Source organism: Ovis canadensis, chromosome 7 (genome assembly GCF_042477335.2).
Source record: "Ovis canadensis isolate MfBH-ARS-UI-01 breed Bighorn chromosome 7, ARS-UI_OviCan_v2, whole genome shotgun sequence".
NCBI lineage: Eukaryota > Metazoa > Chordata > Mammalia > Artiodactyla > Bovidae > Ovis > Ovis canadensis.
Window position 1 is genome coordinate 87,958,009 of NC_091251.1, and position 24,162 is coordinate 87,982,170.

General features: G+C 36.4%; 1 protein-coding gene across 8 annotated transcripts in view; it reads left to right on the forward strand.

The window, feature by feature from the left end:
- The window catches only part of FUT8 (fucosyltransferase 8), a 315,512-nt gene that overhangs the window by 87,159 nt on the left and 204,191 nt on the right, over positions 1-24,162 (forward strand). For 7 of the 8 annotated variants that reach the window (XM_069596833.1, XM_069596835.1, XM_069596832.1 and 4 more), the window contains one exon: positions 17,940-18,030. The gene's annotated coding sequence lies outside the window, so the exon portion shown is untranslated. Of the gene's footprint in view, positions 1-17,939; positions 18,031-23,938; positions 23,968-24,162 lie in introns of those variants that run through there. The other variant, XM_069596837.1, reaches the window with a different exon arrangement.

Consider the following 24,162-nt stretch of genomic DNA (forward strand, 5'->3'; position numbering starts at 1 on the left):
TATAGTGAGGGTTAAATAGAATCAACTGCATCAACGTACATAGCAGTGTTGTTAGGCACTTAATAAATATTTTTGTCTCTTATTTTCTGCTAAGTTTCTAATGAAAGTTATCTTGGAACCATCAAGAAAATAAAGCAAATTCCTGCTTCTGGAACTTTTAAGCTCTGAAAGAGTTCTGACTTGGGGAAGGATGGTAGAATTTTTTTATAGTGCTTTAGTAGGATGGGTACAGGCATAGTACAGCTAGTTTGGGGGAATGGTTGGTTAAGTATTACTCTCAGAGAATTGGTCTTGTAGATGAGCAGCCATTTTACAATTTAGATTTTATCAACAGAGCTGGGGAGAAGCAGCCTCCGGAGCATGAGAGGGCCAATGGAAACTTCCCAGATTTTTAGAGTCATCATAGTAGATTTTTCTATCATTGGCTCCTGAAGTCTTTTCCCAACCCCACAGTCCTCTTCCCCAAACCCCAAATATGAGGGCCCTTTACCCTGGTCATGATTTTAGGCCTTTCTAGCTCTTGATCTCAGAAGGAATATCTTTATGAAACTTCTAAGAATAAGTAATTAAGTATTTTGTAGTGTTAAAAAGTCTTCTAAGTCTTCCTGTCTTCTTTGCACCATGTTTTGGATCTTGTTATATACCTACTATGCAGTAGACAAAACAATAATGTATAATAATGAAAAGCTTCAAAGTAGACATATGGCTGGAAGGGAGGGTTTTGCAGCAGCTTTTTTTTTTTTTTGTCTTATAAGAAGTCGAATGAGATAGTTTATAATGGCTAGTTTGCAGACTTCGATATGTGCAAGCAACCTTTCAAAGCCTACCTGTGCATTTGCGGGAGCTCGGTTTGTGACTGAATGGATCAGCTATTCTCTTGTATCTTTTTAATGCATTACTGGTTTCTAGCAGCTGGTACTTAACACTGTTCAGTTATGAGTTTGGTTACTTGTCTGTGCTTCCTGTGATTTCTTTGCTTTTATGAGGTACTTTTTGACTACAGGTGGATACAGTCTGCTATAAATATAATCTATGCTTTGAAATTAAATTATCCTTGTCCTCTTTGAATACTCAAATCGTCTTATTATCTGTGAGTTTGCCTCTTGTTTTGTGACTTCCTGTGTTCTTGTAACGCTTGCCTACGTTTTAGTATAAGTATAGGCATCCATGAAAGACTTCGGTCTGTTTAGATTTTAGGGAAATATAATTATTTGACCATCATATTTAGGATTATTGGGGTGTTTTGTCCTAACTTTTCAGAATATAGAAAAAGAATTGAATTTCCTGTTCTTTCCTAATCAAGCTCTCTAAGCCCTTTCCTAATCAAGATCTTGCACTTTTCAAACCAGCTTGAATGAAAAATGATATGAAATATAGTGTATCTGTTATTTCTACATGGATATGCTTACCATAACTATGGAAAATAATTTGATTTACTGTGAAGCTCTTTTAGGGTAAATGTGTCAGATATAATCAATATTTTAGTATTATCATATTTACTTAAGTACTTTTCCATAACTCATGAGAACTTTATTTATTTATTTTTTGTTCTACAAAAGATCACGAAAATTTCAATAATGGAGTTTTCTCTTTTTGATATTCAGAGGAAGTTAGAGAACAGATTTATCTACATTTATATAATTTTATTTAAATTTGTCTACATTTTGCCAGTCACTGGTAAGAACCTTTCCTTCATGAACCCTACTTTGCTCCTTAAATGACATTTTCGTCCACTTGTGATGTTTGGTACTTATGAAGTAAATGTTCACTGTTCTAGGTTTCTTTAATTTTCTGGAAAGTATTTTTTTTTTAGCCTCTATATCTTTAAATGTTGGGAACTCTGAAAGACAGCCTTTCTTATTTCTTCTCAAGAAAGTATCTTCATTTACTCTTGATGTTTTTCTAGAAATTCCTGCTACCCACAGGTAGAAATGCAAATATGCAAATATAAAATCTCAGCCGTTTAGGATATTTTTAAAATGACCAAGTCAGTTTATTTAAAAAGTTCCATTAGATACGTGGTTTTTAAATAACTACCCCCTAAGCCCCGCTTTACTGAGCCATACTTGACAAATAAAATTGTAGGATATTTAAAGTGTACATTGTAGTGACTTGATCTGTGTGTGAATTGTGAAAGAAGTCCCACCATCTAGTTAGTTCACATATCCATCACATCACCTATTTTATCTATCTGTCTTTTTTTGGTGTGTGTGTGTGTGTGAGAACATTCAGATTCTCTCTTAGCAAATTTCAGGTATGTAATACAGTGTTATTAGTGAGCGTTGTTGTTGAGTCACTCAGTCGTATCTGACTGCAACCCCCTGATCTATAGCCGACCAGTTTCCTCTGTCCTTGGGATTTCCCAGGCAAGAATGCTGGAGTGGGTTGCCCTTTCCTTCTCCAGGGGATCTTCCCAACCCAGGGATTGAACCCATGTCTCCTGCATTGCAGATGGATTTTTTGGCAATGGCTGAGTTACCAGGGAAGCCCCATTATCAATGATAGAAACCACGAGAGGAGGTGAACTCAGAGTCTTTCTATTTAGCCATCTTCGTGAACTCTCCTTAAACCCATTCAGCTTTTGTTTGCCTGGAAAACCCTTTATCTCTTGTTCAATTTTGAAGGACAGCTTTGCTGGGTAGAGTATTCTCGGTTGGCATTTTTTTCTTTTAGCACTTTGGGTATATTATTTTACTTCCTTCTGGCCTAAAAAAGTTTTCAGATTTTGCTGAAAGAATCTGCTGAATATTCTATTGAAGTTTTCTTTTACTTAGCATGTGGTTTTTCTCTCACTGCTTTTAACATTCTGTCTTTGTCTTTACCTTTTGATAATTTAATTTAATGGGACTCGGTTTAGACTCATCTTATTTGAAACACTTCAGATGGACTCCCTGTGTCTGGGTATCTTTCTTTCCTCAGGTTAGGGAAGTTTTCAGCCATTATTTCTTCAAAGAAGCTTTCTGCCTCTTTCCTTCTGGGACTCCTATAATGTGTAGAGTCCCATTGGCTTTCAGAGCTAGATGATTTGGGGCCCAGTTCCTCAGATGAAGTCTTAAAAGTTGGAGTGGTAGATGTTGGGTCTAAACTCTTCATTTTTCAGGGAGAAGCTAGTAGTGGTGAATTCCTTCCCAGTTGTATATTGCTGTGCTGGGATTGGAGTTTATGAAGAGAATGTTTCTCAGCTTTTCCACTCATTTGATGTAGGTTTTTCCTTATTTACCCTCTTTGCAGTAGTCACTCGCTAGTCTCTGATTTTCTTTCAGAGGAACTTGCATGTTTGGGTGTAGATTCAGTGTGTCTGAGGGCCTCTTATGTAGCTGTTTGAGAGCCTCTTATGTAGCTGTTTTTGACCAGAATGAGATTTGTGATTTTTAGATACTGAATGAATAATGATCCAGAGAAATGAGATGCTGTTCATATCTTTTCATTTGTGCTTGTGTATAATGTAACCTTTTTAATGTAAGTACACTATTAGAGAATATATTTGAAATGTTATCAAAAGGACTCAATGTGTTGTTTATTGATATCATACCTATTTCTAGTTTGGTTCATATACTTGTTTCATAAGTATGCCAAGTACACGGCATGGTGAGGGAGAAGAAATGTAAAATGTGAGTTTATGTAAAGATACTTAAGGAAGGAAGTGCAGTGTACACTTTCTTCTGTGTTTTTTTTAAATGTTAAAAAAACATTGAAAACTTGGACATCTGAGAAAGCTTAGAAAGCTTCTTGCATTTTGTAACAATTCTTATCTACTAGTTGCAGAGCAAAAACAATAGAAAATTAATTATATAGTAAAAAAGAAAAACCACCTTTAACTATGAAGTCCTCCTATCAAATTCTTCAGTTCATTAAACCTACTTTTGGTTCTTATTATTTAAAAAACGTATTTAGCAGTTTCAAGAAAAGCTTCAGAACAGCTGTAATTACAGCTGCCGTCTTAGTCAAAATAGGGGTTTTTAAAGGCTCCTCACTCCGCTTTCGCATCTCTTTCACTCACCCCAAGCAACCCAAATTTAGTTGTCAAAGTTTTGGTAAGCTCAGAATTCCCGAAACTGGAGTACCATGTGTTTAACTGCGTGTAGATGCAATGATTATCTGTGACTCTTTATTAAAGCTCCTGGAAACGTCTTCATTTTCCTGCTTCTCTGTGCACAGTTATAGGATTCTTATCTGTTCTGCCTGTTTCTGCATTGAATTTTATAGATATATGAGTATTCCAAACACAGGTTAGTGATTTTTATGAAGGCCTAGGCATCTACTAAGAATATTTAGAGGGATAATAGGTTTCAATCTAAGTTAAAGCTAATGTTGACATAATTACACGTTGATTGGAAATACCTGAAAAACTGTATGTCTGTGTTTTTAAAAATTACTTCCTCAAATTTTACTGTAATATAAACTTGCCTTTCACCTTTTCTGAAAACAAATTTGGTAAATTTCTTGAAGCAAGTTCTGTTGAAGCAAGTGAATCAGAAGTAAAATACATATCCATGTTAATGTTTCCCTTATTCTTCCTTCCTCTAGTTTTATCATCTGGGGATGTGGATGTCATTCTGAGGTCTGGTTTTCATGTCATCAGTTGGGAAATGGCTCTAAGGGTTATGAAGAACTGTGACTAAGCATAGGGTTTGGGGCCAGTCTCCCTGTCCCAATTACTTACCATCTCTTTGGCAGATACTCATTATGCTGAATATTGCTCATGGGCTCTAATAACTTAACTTGGGTTCTAACCAATTTTACTGTGCCTTCTCAGAAATTGAGGTGATTTGCTGTTGAATCACACGTAGGGAATTGAGAGTCTTCTGTCAGTGCTAACAGTTTTTAACACTTAAGGTAGAAAGGCAACTGAAACACGCCTGTATGTGCATAGCACCGTGTTAGCACCTCTTACATTAGCACCATAAGCATCTCTTATCCAAAAGTATAAGGCTATGAAGATGTATAGTTCTTACCTTTAAATAAAGTAGAAAAGGTGCAGATATGTGCATTAAAATAATAAATCAACTTTTATAGGGTAAATAAACTTGGACTTAAATCGGCAATCTCAGGAACTCTTTAGAATTTAAAAGAAATTCCAAAGATCCAGACCAATGTTTTTATTATCACACACAGTAAAACAGATTCAGAGAAGTTGAGTGAATTACATTGTCATTGATTAAATGGGGGGTTTATAGAACATTCTAAATATGAACTCAGTAGTGAAATAGGTAGCAAGTTAATGCTTTTATTATTATTTTAGTGTCAGCTGATGTTGGTTTATTGTTCAGTGTAGGTTTTCTAGAGAAGCTGCCAATTCATTTCTCACAAAAGTATAGTGTATATATTAGTGGAATGTGGACTTAGATAGGTTATTTTTAGACAGCATAGCTTTGAACAAAAATTGTTTTAGAGAATACTGGCAAATTCAAGTGGATAATAAAACATTCATTAAGACAGAATAAGGAAACTATATTTACAAAATTACATAACCTTTAAAACATAATTTGGCTTATAGGCATGAGGGCAGATAGCAGGTAAAATTTGAGATGGAATGTAATTTTAATGATGAAAGTACAACTAATTTTGTGAGAATAAAGGAGGAAACTCAACACAAAGAAACTTGTAGGAAGGAAAATAAAACTTTGAGACTTTAATAAGATAGGAAAAAGGAAATGTGAAAAGCAGTTCAGTTTTATTTAGGGATCAGTCATACATTTATCTCATTATCAAAACTTGTTGTCAGTGTCTTCTCTGACTTCCTCCCTTCCTTTACTGGTTCTCTCCGAGAAAGGCCCCAGCGTGGTGTGATATGGCACAGTGCTGTTCTGGCTTTGTCACTTATGACCAGCATGGTCTTGGACTAAAAATTTGCTTATTAAGACATACTAAAGTGAATAACTTTTAGTTAGTTAATCAGACATTTGAAATTCAGGTACTTCATAGAAAATGAGACTATGTCTTTGCTGTGACTGTAGGATCATTGGAGTAATCAAGTGAAATCACGTGAAATTGTTCTAAAAACCAAAGACTTCCCAAAGGTAAATAATACTGTTTTATGCTGTAAGTATAAATTTAGTCTAACAAGACAAATATTTGTCTATCCAGTATGTCAGAATTAAGGTTGCAGTTTTGAATTAGGGAAGATACAGTTCTAGCTTTTAAGATGCTTTTTGTCTAATTTGACAAAGTAGGAAATAAAATATATAGTGCAGTTGTCTACAGTATATGACAGAATATGAAAAGGGTAATGAGAGGTTAAGCTGAACTGAATTTTGGCTTTAAGTTAAAGAGCTGCTTACCTGAATCTACTCCAGGTCCCTGAGACTCAGTACGCCACAAGTGACAAAGTGAGTATTTTGACCTTTGATGTATATGTCTTCTGCTTCTTGGGCTTTTAGGTAAGAGTGGACAGATTTTAACGTGAGTTGCCATGTGATAGAGGTCTAAACTTAGGCTTTCCAATAGATGCGGATAGGAACCTGTTAATTTTTAGGTGTACAGATATGAGTCAGTAGCTGACTCAAAGTTACAAAGAATGTACAATTTTTAGTCTTGTTGAGTATTATCAAGGAGATATGTTCCAGGTTTTAACATCTGGGTTGGATAGTTTGATAGGGGCATAGAGGATTAAAAGGGGACTTTAGGAACATCTGTTTCAACCCCCTGGAATATACTTTTTACAGGGTCCCAGAATTAGCTTGACTGTTTATCATGCTGAGGAATCTTCTGGTTATGTCACATAGTACACTTTCTAATGGGCTCTGGTGTTGGGTATTCTTGTTTTTTTTTTTTTTTTTTGGCTCCGAATGACCTCCCTCTCGTTGTTGTGTATTCTTTACCTTTTGGTGCATATGCTGCAGGTTTGGCTGAAGCGAGAACCTGTTGATGGAGCAGCCAGGAGTAGAAAGAGGAGAACGATAGGTTCAGGACGCAGGACAAGAAAGGCAATTATAATAACAGTAATAACTAATACTTATTAGCACTGAAGTCCCAGATGCTGTTCTAAATGCTTTTCTTATATTAATATGAGATGAGTTAAATGAAACATAATAGTATTTACCCATGTTACAGATAAGGGAACTGAGCTATAATGCTTTGCACAGTGGACGGCAGGGTTCATGATTTTTGATTCTAGAGAGTAAACCCTGAGCACTATCACAGATTGCTTCTTAAAGATAACCTGGAGGCCCCTTTTGAAAATTTCTCTGCCTTTTCTTCTCTAAATGTGATAGCCATTAGAGATAAAAGATGAATATTTTAAAAGATGAATTGGGTTGGGTGGTGATGCTGGTGGAGGAGGTGAAATATTACAGAATTTATTTAGCATTTTAAGACTGAATGATGGTATCAGAAAGGAAGGAACCTGAATATAATCTACTGTGCAAATCAGAGGGAAAGGGAATTTTGGTGAAGACCAGATTTTATGATGCTATAGAAGCATGAAAGCTTGATACAGGAAGTTTAGTAAGGGCTTATGGTCACTGGTTTAGGTAGATCAGCACTGTACAATAGAAATACAATGTGAACCATGAGTGTAATTTAAAATTTTCTGGTAGCCACATTAAATAAGGTAAAAAGAAATAGGTTAAATTAGTTTTAATAATGTATCTTATTTAAATATTATTTAAAATAATTATTTTAAACTGATGAAATATTTTGCCTTCTTTTATTCCTACTGAGTCTTTGAAGTCAGCGTGTATTTTACACTTAGGGCATTTTTCAGTTTAAACTAGCCATATTTCACATGCTCAGTGGCCACATTTGGCTACTGGCTGCCTTACTGGACAGTGCATTTTTATACCATTAAAAGATAGGTTCTTTAAAAAGTTTCTGATTGAATTATACCTAGATGGCTTATTCTTCCTCTGTGAAGGAGTGGAGGGAGGTCTGGGGCCCAAAGGTATCCCTATTCAGTTGTGTCTAGAGAACCTTCTCATTACGGGGAACTTATTTTTTAATACTTAGTACAAAAAGAGTGGGGAAAGGTTTACCAAATGTTTAGGTTTCCTATCATTTGAGGTGCGTGGGTGTTACGCAGTTAGAGGGACTTCTAGGCCGTTCCAGATAATTTCTGTGGTCATATTAGTTCTGGGCTCTGGTTTCCATTATAAGGAGCAGAGTGCTTTTTCTGTAGACAGAGCTCTGGAAGAGAAGCACACCGTTCTTGAAACGTGGTGTCTGTTGGTTCAGGGACTCTGTGCCACCATCTAGAACCCTTCACAACATCACTGATTTCACTGATGTGCTTTTATGGGATTTGATGTGTTTAAAGTTGCATTATTCCTCAGGCAGGGATTTCTAAAATCTGCTTTTTCCTTAAAAAAAAAAAAAAGAGAAAAGCTCCCACTAAATAAACTTATCACATTAAAAAAAAAAGGCTAAATCTTTTGTAACTATTAAAGTATAATATGCATTCTTTATAAAAATCTAGATAATAGAGTTAGCTGCTTTTACATGTTTAATGAACAGATCTCGAGCACAGGGAAGTGTTCAGTCTGTGTTCAGTCTTTGGGTTCCTCCTGCCGTAATTAGATTCTTTGGGCAGTAGCTCTCCAGTGAATCAGACTCTCTGCATGGGACAGGTAGTGAAAAAGAGACAGTGAACAAGTGAGAAGTATGTGTTCTTTCTGCCTAAGATATATATGTATATTGTTCTGTATTATGTATCATATGTTATTTGACTAAGAGCCTAATTTGAATGCATTTCATTAAAAATCTTCTTAGTTATCTGTAAAACTAAGATCTATAAAACTAAGTAACTACAAGAGTTGCATTAACTTGTTGAGAGATACTGGGTTAAAATACAAGTTCTGTCCTGTACAGTTGAACAGAATAGTGTACACGTTATCATAATCAGTAGTTTTCATTTTCTGAGTTTGTAGTTTTAGTGGTATGCTGATGTTATCAGGCTTCCCTGGTGGCTCAGATGGTGAAGAATCTGCCCGCAGTGCAGGAGACCTGGATTCAATCCCTTGGTAGGAAAGATCTCCTGGAGGAGGAAATGGCAACCTCCTGGCAAGTATTCTTGCCCAGAAAATCCCACAGACAGAGGATCCTGGCGGATTATAGTCCATGGGATTGCAAAGAGTCGGACATGACTGAGTGACTAATACTTGCTTTCATTTTTTTTTTTGATGTTATCAGTGAATTGTGTTTTACTTGTGGAGGTAGTTGTGGTTCAGGTGGGAGCAGGGTAAGGGATGTTTGTGGAAACCATTGCTTACCATTTCGGGGATGCGTTGTGGGAAGAAACAAGCAAGAAATATATTAATACTTGAGAGATAAGACAGTAGCCACATGGGAGCAATTGGAGATACTGGGAAATACATATTTTGAGAAAAGTTAGAGTGTTTTAAAAAATGTACAAAACTTAATCATTAGGAACATAATCAAATTTTATAAAATTTGAGTAGGAAACATTAAAGAGCATTAGAGAACTTTGAATTTCATATTTATTATGTTCATATTTTGTGTGGATGAAATATAGAGTCTTGTTTTGAATTGACCCCCTTGTGGCTTCTTAGACTCTTAACTAAGGATCATAGTCTTTATGTGTGGAGAGTTCTAAGACTGAGTTTGTCAGGTTATTGAATCTAAAGTCATTCAGTGTTAGCTGTTTAGATTTTATCAATCTGTATCTTCATATTTTCTGCTGGAAGGTTAACAGTCGTATTGACCCTTGTCAAGGAGTTATTAGTAATTTACAATTCTAAAGTGCTGTGAAAGCATTAAACACTCTTTAAGTATTATACTTATTTGAACATTCCTTAATACAAAGTAGTTTATTCATCAACCCCTACTTGGTTTTGGTTACTATAATTACCTGTTCTCAGACGTCTGCCATAGTCCTGTGCCTGTCCTTCTTTAGTTCTTAGCCTTGTAGGAACATTTGTGAGTGTATGCTTAGGTCATTCCCCATGACTGACCTGGGCATAACTCAGGAAAATTCTTGTGAAGTGTGTTTATGACTGTGGAACGGTTTTGTATTGACTGTTGTTGCCTGGCTTCTTGAGGAAGTTAGCTTAGGTTAAAGAGTTCAGATTTTGGAATTACTTGGTTTCTCATGAATCCTGTCTCTTCTCCTTTACCACCTCTAGGCATGTTACTTGCCCGGGCAAGTTGTTAAACCTTAGTTTCCTTAATTGCAACTTGAAATAATAGCGACTGCCTCTTAGGCTTGTTAGGAGGACCCCCATAAAATAATCTCTCTACTATTAGGGATATAGCATTTTGCTGTTTGTTTGTTTGTTTTTGAATCAAGATGATTTCCTTTTTAGAGTGGTTTTAGGTTCACAGCAAAACTGAGAGGGAGGTATAGAGGTTTCCTGTATGCCCTTTGCCCCTGCACATGTATAGCCTCCTCCATTTATCAGCAGTTCCCACCAGAGTGGTACATTTGTTACAGTTGATGAACCTGCATTGTAATCAGAAATCCATAGTTTACCTTAGGATTGACTCTTTAGGTTGTACATTCAGTGAGTTTGGACAAATGTTTAATAACATTTATGTATAATTATAAAACTGCCGGGAGCCAGCGTGAGGAACTCCACCCATGGCAAAGGTCATGAGGAAGGAGGCTTCGGCATACGCAAAGGCAGGATCAGAGCCTCAGGAAACCCCGCTGTTCTTGAGCATCTGCCCCCAAAACCAGAGTCCAGCCCTTCCCCCGTATATCCTCTGTGCCTTTTCATCACTTCTCCCCAACTTCCAACCCTGGACTATTCCTAATCTTTTTACTGTCTCCATAGTTTTTTGTTTTCCAAAATGGCATATTAGTTAGAATCAAACAGTTATGTAGCCTTCTCAGATTGACTTTGTTTACTTTAGGTTCCCCCCATGTCTTTTCATGACTTGATAGCTCATTCCATTTTAGTACTGAATAATATTTCATCGTCTGCAAGTACCAAAGTTTACTTATCCATTCACCTACTGAAGGACATCTGGTTGCTTCCTAGTCTTAGCAATTATAAATAAAGCTACTCTGAGCATCTGTGTGCAGGTTTTTGTGTGGCCATTAGTTTTCAACTAGCAGCTACTTTTATTGAGCATTTATTTTAGCCAGACACTGTACTATATTTTATATGCAAAATATCATTTAATTCTTATTGTTTAGTCACTCAGTCATATCCAACTCTTTTGTGACCCCGTGGACTACAGCATGCCAGGCTTATGTACGTATAATAGATTGTGAAGAATTTACAGTCCATAGTAATATATGTCCAATAACTGATTGCTATTATTTTATCTCTGTGTGAGTTCTGAGCATGTAGTTTAAGTAGAAATTGAGGCTTTTAAGATGAGACTGACAGTGAGCATTCGATCAGACCTCAAAGAATTATTAAGAAGTTGACAGTGGATTGAAGGTGAAGTGTATAGTAAATTGTAGTTCAAGGATAATTCACATGGTAATCATTTAGGAAGCCTATTAAAATGTAGAGTTTGGGGTTCATTTACAGAAACTCAGGCTTTATGAATCAGAATCTCTGGCCATGGAGCTCAGGTTCTGTAGTTTTACAAGCTTAATAAGTAATTCTGATTCACTATGAAGTTTGAGAATCATATTTTTAATTTATTCTTCCTGATGATTACAAAATGATTCTAGTGATTTTAAATAGTTGTTTTTCTTTGATATAATAAGCTTTCTATTTTATTGGTGATGGAGCTGGTAAACTTTTTCTGTTAAAATTTTTCCATGTTATGAGGGTACGAAGGTAGTGATATTTGTTCATTCAACTATTTTTTAGTAAATGTCACTTCTTTAAGGTATATTTTAATTTTTTAAATAAATATTGCATAGTTTACTTTATTATTCAAATAATATAGTCTTTTTGAATAGGATAAGAAAGTAAGGCATACTTCTATGCCTATTATGAAGGTAGGTAGAGATGCATGCTATTATGAAGAGCATACTATTATGAAGATAGGTAGAGACACAGAGAATGTTTTCTGGTACTAACTAGAAAGGAAAAAATAGCTATAAATAATTTATATAACTAACATGAATGATTAAAATCTGATGGAAGTTGTCAAAGAGCTTTGGTATGGGTTACTTTATTAGCCATGTTAGTTAATGACAGAGTCACATCAGGAACGCTTAGCTTTTGTTGTTTTTTGATGGTTCCTTTCTCTCCTAAGAACACTGTTCTTTTGGGTTTTGTCTTTGTTGGCTTCCTGGGAAGTCTTATTCCAGATCCACAGTTTGGGAAATCAGAATTCATCCCTACAGTGCTTCACATGCACCTAGCTTTCTTAGATTCTTCCAGTAAAACCTTACCCAAAGGAACCAATGAATTCAAGTCATAATTTTAAACTTAGGTCTTTAGAAGACTCCATTTCAGTGAGTCTTTGCATTTGTAATTTTAGCCCCCAAATCTTTCTGGCTCCAGCATCCACTTTAATAACTCTATGGGTTAAGCAGTGCTATTTTTAATATCTGTAGTTTTGCTCATTTTCAGAAGCTAGGTCAACCGGGCTTTGTCAAAAGAAAAAAGGTACACTTTATTTTTTAGGAGTATCCTTGGACTGAATGAAGCTAAAACATAGACATTGTTGCTCTTCTTTAAATACTCATAGGATATAATTTTGCTTATTTTAAGCTCAGTCTGCCCAGTACAATAATATATTTATCTCTGGAAACTCTGGCTTTTCTATTGTACTGTTCAGAATTCACATGAATTATTAAAACTTTTTAGTAGGCCTTTTATCGATAGCCTTTTATCTGACCTCTTCTTTAAAGTTGTCTTCAGCATTTTCAAAAGAATCATCTGGGTCTTTCTGGGGCTGGAGATGTTGCTTCTGTAATGACAGAAGCAGAGAGTGAACTTTTTGGAAGTTAGTAGTAGTGGGGTACAGAAGAAGAGAAAAATCAGACTAAATTATACATCATGCCATTTCATTGTAAAAAATAATCATAACCTTTTGTCCTTTTCGGAGAGTGATGGTGGTGGTTATAGGAAGAGTAGAGGGTGAATTAAGGAGACATCAAGGAAAATATGTCTCCAAACATAGAGCTTTAATTATTTCCCAAAGGTAGATAGTAAAGTGGTTCTTTCCAGAAATTTTCATTCATAGGAACCCTATCTGCAGTATTGGTATACTTATCATTCACCCTAGAATATTGACAACGTTGATGTTATAGGTGGTAATCTGAGTTACTGCTTTTGTGTCATATTCCTTTCTGTTTTAAGTGTGGGCTACAGACCTATAACAGTGTTGATACGATTATATTACTATTGTAACAGTTTTTCTTTTTAAACCAGAGTAAAACACTCTGATTTTTTCCTTCATTCTTATAGTATTTTTATTTTCAATAAGTACACTTCCTTCTGAATTATTTCAACATGTTTGGTCAGTCGCTCAGTCGTGTCTGACTCTGCAACCCCATGGACTGAAGAACATCAGGCTACCCTGTCTATTAGCAACTCCTGGAGCTTGTTCAAACTCACGTCCATTGAGTCAGTGATGCCATCCAACCATCTCATTCTCTGTCCTCCCCTTCTTCTCCTGCCTTCAATCTTTCCCAGCATCAGGGTCTTTTCCAATGAGTCAGTTTTTCATATCAGGTGGCCAAAGTATTGGAGTTTCAGCTTCAGCATCAGTCCTGCCAATGAATATTCAGGACTGATTTCCTTTAGGATGGACTGTTTTGATCTCATTGCAGTCCAAGGGACTCTCAAGAGTCTTCTCCCACACCACAGTTCAAAAGCATCAATTCTTCGGCGCTCAGCCTTGTTTATGGTCTACTTTCACATCCATGCCTGACTACTGGACAAACCGTAGCTTTGACTAGACAGACCTTTGTTGGCAAAGTAATATCTCTGCTTTTTAATGCATTGTCTAAATTGGTCATAGCTTTTCTTCCAAGGAGCAAACATCTTTTAATTTCATGGGTGCAGTCACCATCCACAATGATTTTGGAGCCCAAGAAAATAAAGTCTGTCACTGTTTCCTTTTTTTTCCCCCATCTATTTGCCATGAAATGATGGGACCAGATGCTATGATCTTAGTTTTTAAACGTTCAGTTTTAAGCCAGCTCTGGATGTAGCTGGTCTTTAGATCGTATCTTGAGTATTAAAGTCATAGGCGGTCCCACTAGTGGTTCTGAATCCCTCTGTCAGTGCATTATAAACACTTGGGTGTTTTGTTTTTTTAAACATGCCTAGACTCTGCCTCAGACCAGTTAAGTCAGATCTCTGGCTGCAGTGTTCTGGACATGATCATCATCATTGTTTTAAAAAAAATATTCTGTCATTCTCATATGAATAGCATTAAGAGCTGCTACTTTATTAATGTGAAGGAGAGTCATTAAGCTAGGTAACTCCATTTTATGTCCTCATTTACTATTATCTTCCTACATTTTAAGCATCTGAAGGATAAGCATAAACTGGTCAGAATTCTTTAACTGGGAGGCAGCTTATAATGTTGGCTTGAAGTTTTCTTCACAAATACTGGACTGAAAAGTTTGACTCCTTGAACCCTTCTTCATGGCTTTTATTTCCTAGTGCTCTCATAATTTTCGTAATCTTCTATGGATTCTCCCTAATTTCTCAACAGCTTCTTGAAAGTATAGTAATCCAAACTCAATACAAAATTAACAAAACTGAATAGTGGCAGAAGCAGCAAATAAATTCCTTCTACTTCTTAAATTCTGTGATTTTTATTAAAGTGGAAAACATATTTGTTTCAGACTTTTTATTGGCCTTTTCTTTATGCTTTAGGGAGTCAAAATGTGTTTTCTACCATGATGTTTGTTTTAGTACATTACTTTCTTAGGTTACATTTCCTCTTTTTTCTTTCTCAATTGTACTTTTTGCCACCATTTCCCTGTATGTATTTGGAAATAGTCAGTACATATTTTCTCATGGATTATCATGTTTTGGGAAAGTAGTTTTCCAGATTGATCAAATCATGGTAAAATTTTATTCCATTTACATATCAGTTAGAATCTAGACAGGGAAGCTATCTACACTATATTTCTGCCATAAAATGTAATACAGGGAGTAGGTTATACAGGCATTAATTAAAGGCTGAAAAGTCCAAAGGGAAATACTGGAGTAACACAGAGACAATAATTGAAGAAAGCACCAGTCATCCAGAGGACGGGGAACTGAGAAGAGCTTAGAGTAGAGTTTGGGCTCAAAACTTCTAGATGGGGTACTGACTATTGCTGGTACTTCTTGGAGTGTCAGAAAAACTTGTGGCTCTCACCAACTGCTGCTCTTGGGATGGAGGGCTTGTGCTAGGTCAATGCTGAATGGAAAAGGCAAGCTTCTCCTTATTGGCAGCATGAGGAAGCTGCTGCTGCTGCTGCTAAGTCGCTTCAGTCGTGTCCGACTCTGTGCGACCCCATAGACGGCAGCCCACCAGGCTCCTCCGTCCCTGGGATTCTCCAGGCAAGAACACTGGAGTGGGTTGCCATTTCCTTCTCCAATACCACTACATGTGAATGAATGTGAATGTGAAGTCGTTCAGTCATGTCCGACTCTTTGCGACCCCGTGAACTGTAGGCCACCAGGCTCCTGCGTCCATGGGATTTCCCAGGCAAGAATACTGGAGTGGGTTGCCATTTCCTTCTCCAGGAAGCTAGCTGGCAAAAGAGAAAAGTAGTTTCCACAGTTCTATTAATATTATCAGCATTACTAAGCTGAGTATTAAAGGGTGGATTTGTTGCTGAGAGACCATAGCTGAATAACCAGCATGTATAGCTTTCTCTTCTGGTTATAAGATAGCTTTTGGTCTCTTGGTCTCCCTCTTAGCGACGGGAACCCTGCATGTTCTTGGTGTCTAGGATTTAGAATGAAAGGAGTTATTATTATTTTTAAATAAGTTGTGTAGCTAATGTGATTTGATAACTGTCACAGCCTTTCTTGGGACCTGAGATTTAATGATTATTCATTACTTTGACTCACAAGGGGTTTCTGTATTTCAAGATCCCTCATTCAAAATATAAAAATTGTAGGAGTGATGATAAACCAGAGATTAAAATTGGTTGCTTATTGGCCAAACTGTGGCCTATAGTGGGAACCAATCTTTAAACAGAGGAATTATACTTTCTCTCTCATTCTAATATTCTTGCAGCAGAGCTTCTCAACTTTTAATATGTATATGAATTATTTGGAGATCTTGTTAAAATGCAGATTCTGATCCAATATGTCATTGGTTAGGGCCTGAGATTCTGAATTTCTAACAAACTCCCAGTGGAACCTGAAGCTACTGGTCCCTGGACCAGACTTTTTTTGTCTTCCCTTCCCTGGTAGCTCAGCTGGTAAACAATCTGTCTGCAATACGCAAGACCTGGGTTCAATCCCTGGGTTGGGAAGATCCCCTGGAGAAGGGAACGACTACCCACCCCAGTATTCTGGCCTGGAGTATTCCCTGGACTTAGAGTCCGTCGGGTCGTGAAGAGTCAGACACGACTGAGTGACTTTCACTTTCACTGCATTGGGAACTGTTGGTTTGGCTTGGATCCACTGTTGGACCTGGTTTTGGGTGGCTGAATAGTGAGTGGATCATGAAGTAGAGCTTCATTCAAGCTTATTTTCCAGAGATGTTTTGAGCAATTTTATTAGAGGTATTTATAGCTGTTTCTTTACAGGTGGGCAGAGAAGGGCAGTGCCTCCAAATAGGTTGACTTTTCTTCCATAATTTTGTTGCTCCTCTAGATGTAGAAGCATGCTTATCACTTGTAGTTTTCCTGGAATATCTGAGGCTTTTCGGTAACTGTGTACATGTTTAAGGGAAACTAAACTAATGGGAGACAGGAGAGGAGGACAGTTAGAAAATTCATGTATCAGATAGCTTGTGTTCTTTAAAGCCATTATTCTTGATTAAATATAGGGCTATCTATGCATTTAAAAAATTTGGTTTCAATTTCACACTAAATGCATTTTCCCACTTTTGACACTTTGGTATTACTGAAAGTATAAGGTCTTCCTTGAGCCAAATAATAGTAGTCTATCTTAATTGAACTTCATATACAGCCCAAATTTATGAAGTTGTTAATTGCTCTTTATATTTGGATTTTACTTTACCAAGGCATACCTGATTACATGAATAAAAAGTTAATCTTTTATTCAGTTGCTGACTGTCAAGCTCCTCTCCCTGCTTTCCTTATCCCCATTACCCCCAATTCCTGGATTTTTCTTTTTGTCTTTACAGACCTAGATTTTTTAAGACCCTAGGTTGTTTCTTCTTGTCTATTGGTGCTTTATATTTGTATGAATGTTACTCTCAAAATTTTTAAATTCAGGCTTTAGGTAATATAATTCAGGGCATGGAATTGAAATAATTGGCCGCTTTATCAGTTGAGGTGAAAGGGTTAAAATGAAAGTTAAGGATCCAGGGGACCCCTACAGAAATGAAGGGTTAAAAAATGCTCAATTTTAGGATCCTAAACAAAACATTTTGATTGGCATATAGAGACCCTTGCATGCACACAGACGTCCATATTTGAATATTTATAGAAGATAATCTGTCAAAATTACTGTTATTTTAATTTGCCAAGCTTGGCTGATTGCTGCAGTTGAATGTTAGTTGAATTCTAGATGAGGAACTGTAAATATGATCTGGTCTGGAACATACTTTTTGTCCTTGAAGCTGTTTGAATAGTACCCTCTTTTTTTTTTTTTTTTTTTAATAGTGGGACCTTTTTATATTAGCTGAACTTTCATGTTTTCCTTTTTTGGGAAAAAAAAAGTAGGGTGATAACAGTAAATGTTAAAATTTTGTTGTGTTGCTGTTAAAAAAACTATTTACAGTTAGTGATCAGTGATTATTTAAATAGTTTTCAACTATTTGTCCAATCTTTGCTCAAAGAAGCCTTCCCTGGAGAGTTTAAACCTAGGAACATATATCTCTTCAAGGCTTGAGGTTTTGTGTCACATAAGTTTCTTGTTAACAAAGAAATGTATGATTGTAGATAATTAATGTTACCCCTTTCTTTGTCTCATTTTAAACAGTTGATAATTATAGTGACCTGGTTTCAAGCAGTAATATCTTCCATTGGAAATATGTGATTTCATCAGCTTCTTACATTCTAGGGGAAAAAAGGTAAGCCATTTTTCATACTTAATATTTAGTGACTTTGTAAATAAGTCAAATTTTTCTCTTTTAAAAAAGTTAAAAAATGCTTTTCTCTTTAGGTAGTGTTTTCTCATGCAGAAAACACTGTGTTATTTATTTACGTCATATCGCTATTCCTCAAAAGATTCTGCTGAATCTACATTATTTCAGCTCTAGAGATAATATGATGGAGAAGGTAGCGGCAACTCTTGCCTGGAAAATCCCATGGATGGAGGAGCCTGGTGGGCTGCATTCCATGGGGTCGCTAAGAGTCATACATGACTGAGCGACTTCATTTTCACTTTTCACTTTCATGCATTGGAGAAGGAAATGGCAACCCACTCCAGTGTTCTTTCCTGGAGAATCCCAGGGATGGGGGAGTCTGGTGGGCTGCTGTCTCTGGGGTCACATAGAGTCGGACACGACTGAAGCTACTTAGCAGCAGCAGAGATAATACGATGACTTTCTAAAAATCATACAACAGCTTTTCGGAGCAGGACTACATTCTGTGTGCTATCTACTGGGCTGTCTTGTCCCTTTACGTAGCTATTCTCCCCTGAGTTTCTGGTTTTACATGTATAACCACTGACATGACTAGATAGTCTTCATAGTTTTGTTTTCTTGCCTTTGATGTTTTCATTTCTTTATCTCTTATAAACTGACATAATTGGATCTTGCTTTAGTAAGATAGTTGGTTATTACTTTTGTTAGAAACTATGTCAAGTACTAAGTCTCAGATTTACTTAGACACTGACTTTATTTTGGGGTTTGAGGAATGTGGGGGTCTCAGGAATGTATTTTACATTTAGCAAATTGGGTGGAGCTTACAGAGCATTCTTTTCTTTTTTTTTCACAAGCATCCATCTTCTTTCTCTTTGGACAGTTCTTTTTTGTGTAGATTTTCTTTTTTCTAAGAGTGTTTATATTACTGTTCACTTATTGCTATGATCTCTTTTCTCAGTTCTTTTTGTGACCATCTCTACTATCATTTCCAGTATATTTCCTACCCTAATTCCTCAGTGATCCTCCTAAGAAAATTATTTGTCCAACTCTGTGGTAATCCTCCAAGTGAAGAGTAAGATTCTTAATAATTCCTTAAGATGTTAGGCTTGCTTTTAGTTTTGTAGTGGTTCACCATCTGTTCACTATATAAAGGACTCAGAAGTATCTGTTATACCTAATGTATGAGGGATATGGAAATAATAACAAAATGAAATTTACATTTATGCAAAGCAAAGGTGGGGTTAATACAGTCCCTTAGGTTTGGCCATTCTGATATTCTTGCTATGTTTGGAGACTAATTTTGCAACCTACTTTCAGATTTTTTAAGGTGAATTAGATATGTTCATCTTATAATCAGTTTGCTTTTGGTTAAGTATGTTAAAACTCAAGTTGAATAAAATTTAAGTTAGTAATATAAAAAGTAATGAGCTGTTCTACAGTATGATTTGGAAAAAAATTAGCTGTACTTCTTGCTATAAGAACAGCAGATAGCACAACTAAGATTTTCTAAGTAAAGTAATTTTGGTAAAGGTTAATTTCATGGCAATAGAAAATTTGGGATTTGGCATCCAAATGTCAAATTTCACATATAAATCCTAGCTTTCTACTGACTTTTCTTTTACCCCCAGAGGATAAATCTTAAAACTTATAATTTGTTTAGAAGACACTATAATGCTGTTTTAGGAATAAGAAACTAGCTTTATTTTTCTATAATTTAACACTAAGGGTAACCAGTGCATTACAGTACTTGTTGATAGGTTTTTATAAAGCTCTTATGGAAATTTAATATTCAATTGTTTACATAGAAAAAATTTTAGTTTGTCATAATGATGTGGGTTCTAAATGATAACCCATGATATTCACCTATGTGTTTTCATTGTTTCAGAAAGAAAGGATGAAGTGGATTGTTTAATAGTTTGCCTTTTGGTATTATTTATTGGGTAAACACCATGAGTAATCATATCTTAGCTAATTTGTGTGCCAGTGAGACAAATATAGATCTCCATTTGTTTCTTAGCTCCTTTATATCATAAGAGGGTTATATTATCACTCTGTCAGTTAGTTAAAGGGTAACAATTGAAAATGGATTTTTGTTTGTTTGTTTCTGGTATGGCATGTAAGAAGCTTAGAAGTCATTATTCTAGCTTAACAACAAGTGAAATAGTGAACAAACTAAGAAATCAAAACTCTTCTTAGATCCATCAGAGAAGTGAGGTCACAGGGCAAACCACTGTTCTCAAATTGAAGAGACAGGCAGATAGAGAATGACAGCTTAGCAGCAACCTCAAAAGAAACCTCTGGTGTGTAGGAAAAATCTAAAGTGTGATTGACAAATTATAGGAAGCTCTGGGTGGACAAACCTGACACGAAAACTCCAGGGGGACCTGGTAGCAGGGGATCCCCACATTTTTGTGATTTTACTTCTAGGAGCTCTCTCAGGTCCTCACAGTGACTATCTGAGAAAAATCCCCTGGTGCTTCCTACAGGGGGAGGAGAAAATAACCATTTTGAGATATGCCAAGGCATCTTCCTTTTCTCAACAAGATCTGCTATCGAGAGAAAGTATTTTACCAGAGAGAGTCTCATCTCTAACTGACCTAGAAGAAGGGAAATACCCAACTCTAGCCTTCCATGTTGGAAGGAGAGAAAGATCCAGTTCTTGCCCTCTGTACCATCCTGTTCCACCTAGGAGGGGAGCGCAAGACTGGAAAGAACTTGTGAAGTTCACATCCAGAGAGCACAGTTGCACGGAAAGGCTGAGACCTAACTTCTACTCCCGCCACACCTTACAACATTAGTAAATTTCTGTTTGCTGCAGTTCCTTTTATTCTGTGCATGATGTCTGACTTCCAGCAAAAAAACTACAGGGCAGACTATAAGAAAAACCAGTTTAAAGAGAGCAAGCATCAGAATCAGACTCAAATGTGACGGGAATACTGCACTTATGAAACAAGGGATTTAGAACAACTGTGCTATACAAAAAAGATCTTAATGACCCAGTTAACCACTATGGTGTGATCACCTGCCTAGAGCTGGACATCCTGGAGTGAGAAGTCAAGTGGGCCTTAGCAAACATCACTGCAAACAAAGCTAATGGAGGTGATGGAATTCCAGATGAACTATTTCAAATCCTAAATGATGATGCTGTTAAAAGTACTTGCTCTCAGTATGCCAGCAAATTTGGAAAACCCATCAGTGGCCACGGAACTGGAAAAGGTCAGTTTTCATTCTAGTCCCAAAGAAGGGTAATGCCAGAGAATGTTCAAACTACCACACAATTGCACTCATTTCACATGAGTGAAAGTAATGCTCAAAATCCTCCAAGCTTGGCTTCAACAGTATGTGAACTGAGAACTTCTAGATGTTTAAGCTGGATTTAGAAAAGGCAGAGGAACCAGAGATCAAATGGCCAACATCCATTGGATCATAGAAAAAACAAGAGAATTCCAGAAAAACTACTTCTGCTTCATTGACTACGCTAAAGCCTTTGACAGTGTGGATCACAACAAACTCTGAAAAGTTCTTAAGAAAATGAGAATACCAGACCACCTTACCTGCCTCCTGTACACAGGTCAAGAAGCAGCAGTTAGAACTAGACAAGGAACAACGGACTAGTTCAAAATTGGGAAAGGATGACATCAGGGCTCGATTCTGTCACCCTGCTGATTTAACGAAGGCAATGAGTAGAAAACGGTGACGAATACAGTAGATATTAACCCAAGTTTATCAATAATTGCTTTAAATATCAGCAGTTTAAATACACTAAAAGACAGACTGTCAGATTGGATCAAAAGTCAAGATACATTGTGTACAGAAACTCTTTATATATGAAGACACATATAGATTAGACAGACATAAAGAGATGGAGAAAGATACACCATGCTAAACACTAAATAAAATAAAAAAGCTGAAGTAACTATATTAGCTTTGACAGAGCAGACTACAGAGCAAGGAAGAGTTTCAAGGGTAATAAATAGCATTAAAGGTGAAAGTGCTAGTCATTCAGTTGTGTCTGACTGTGCGGCTCCATGGACTCTAGCCCCCCAGACTCCTCTGTCAGTGGAATTATCCAGGTAAGAATAATGGAGTGGATCGCCTTTCCGTCTCCAGGTGATCTTCCAGACCCAGGGACTGAATCCAGGTCTCCCACAATGCAGGCAGATTCTTTACCATCTGAGTCATCAGGAAAGTCCCAATAGGAGCATTATATAATAATAAAAGAGTCAGTTCTTCAAGAAGATATAATAATCCTTAATATGTGTGTACCTAACAACAGCTCATCAAAATATGTGATGCAGCAACCAACAGAACTACAAAAACACATTGCTCAGTCCACTGTTACAGGAGGCGACACTTCAGCACTTCCGCCAGAAATGGACAGACATAGCAGAAAAGCAGTAAGGACACATCTGAACTCAACAGCAGTATTAATCAGCTGGATATGATTGGCACATCATCCAGCAACAACAAGGACTGCATATTTTTCTTAAGAAGAAAAATATGATTTTTTTTGAATAGGATTTGCATCCATACATGGTCAAAAAGAAGAATGAGGAACTCATTTTAAAAAATACAAAAAGCTGTCACCTGCCTCCCTTCTACTTCTTACATAATTTAGGGTATGAATTTTAAAATTTTGATCTTTTAAAATACCGAAACATTTTTCTTGCCTCAAATTTGGTATAATGATTGGAAGAGTTGTGGGGGTTACTTTTCCAAATGAAACCTATCTGGCACTTTTTCATTTATTGATATTATGAAGGAATACCTCCTACAACCAACCCCTTGGTTCCATATAGCAAAATTTGAAAACTGAATCCCTCATGACCTGGCCAGTATTTGATAATTATTGACTTTTGCTCCTGAATAATAGACCTCTAGATACCCAGATTCTTTTGAGTGATATAGTGGGAGGAGCAGAAGCAGATAAGAAAGGCCAGGGGCGAGTTTGTAAAAGGAAGAAAATATTTATTATTATCATTTATCTGCCAGGTAGACTTATGATGGTGAAACCAAAGGGATTAATAACATAGGATTCTCTAAAGGATATAGATATCTGTTAAAATGGATCCAGTGAAATTGTTCCCATCCCTGTAGAATTAAAAACAAAACCAAACCAAAGATAAAACACATCAAATGAACTTTTACCCTTTGGATCACAAGTAGTGGTATGAAGACAAGCTGTACAAACCTTGATTAAGTCAAATCACGTCTTACTTTGTTTCCTCATCTTCAAAATGGAAATAGTGCCTGCCTTACAAAACACTGGTAAGAATTAATTGAGAAAACATGTGTACAGTGCCTGGCTCATATTGGGCATGCACCAGGGTTACTTCTCCTCCTAGTTCCTTTCAGCATCAGTAGTAATATCTGGACTTCAGTCCTTGAATTCACTAGTTACTTGTCGTGAGATCTTTATAAGATCAAAGTATTTTGTCTCTCCGAGCCTTATTTTCCTTTGGTATAAGATCATTAATATCCAAATTATAAAGCTGTGGTTGCAATTCATTTCCTTGTATCATCTAGGAGATTTTCATTGAATCTAAATCTGATGTTAAACTGCTAAAGTCTTATATAAATATGTGAGTTTTACTGAATAGATATTTTGGACACCAAATTCACATTTTTTTAAAGGAATATATAGTAGGAGGAATATAATAAGGAAAAGTAAATCTCTAGTTTTGTTTTTTAATGGGAGGACTCTATACTAGCTTACTTAATTTTTGCTTAATATAATTCATTGGGAAAGTGGGGAAATTATGGGTTGAAGGATTTATTTTCACTTGAAATAATAGCTACTTCTAGAAAGGATATACATAGGGCACCAAGTTAGGGAGTCCAAACGCTTGAATGTACCTCTTTCTTTCTTTTTGTTCTTTCTATCTTAGGTGACATTATTTTGAAATGAGACTTCAGCATACGGTAATGGTTTTGTGGGCAGATACTAGAAAATGATACTGTATGATATCTTTTATGTGCAATTTAAAAATAATACAAATGAATACACATGCAAAACAGAAGCAAACTCAGATTTAGGAGCTTCACTGTTGGCTCACTGATAAGAACTTGCCTGCCAATGCGGGAGATGTGGGTTTGATCCCCTGGAGGAGGAAATAG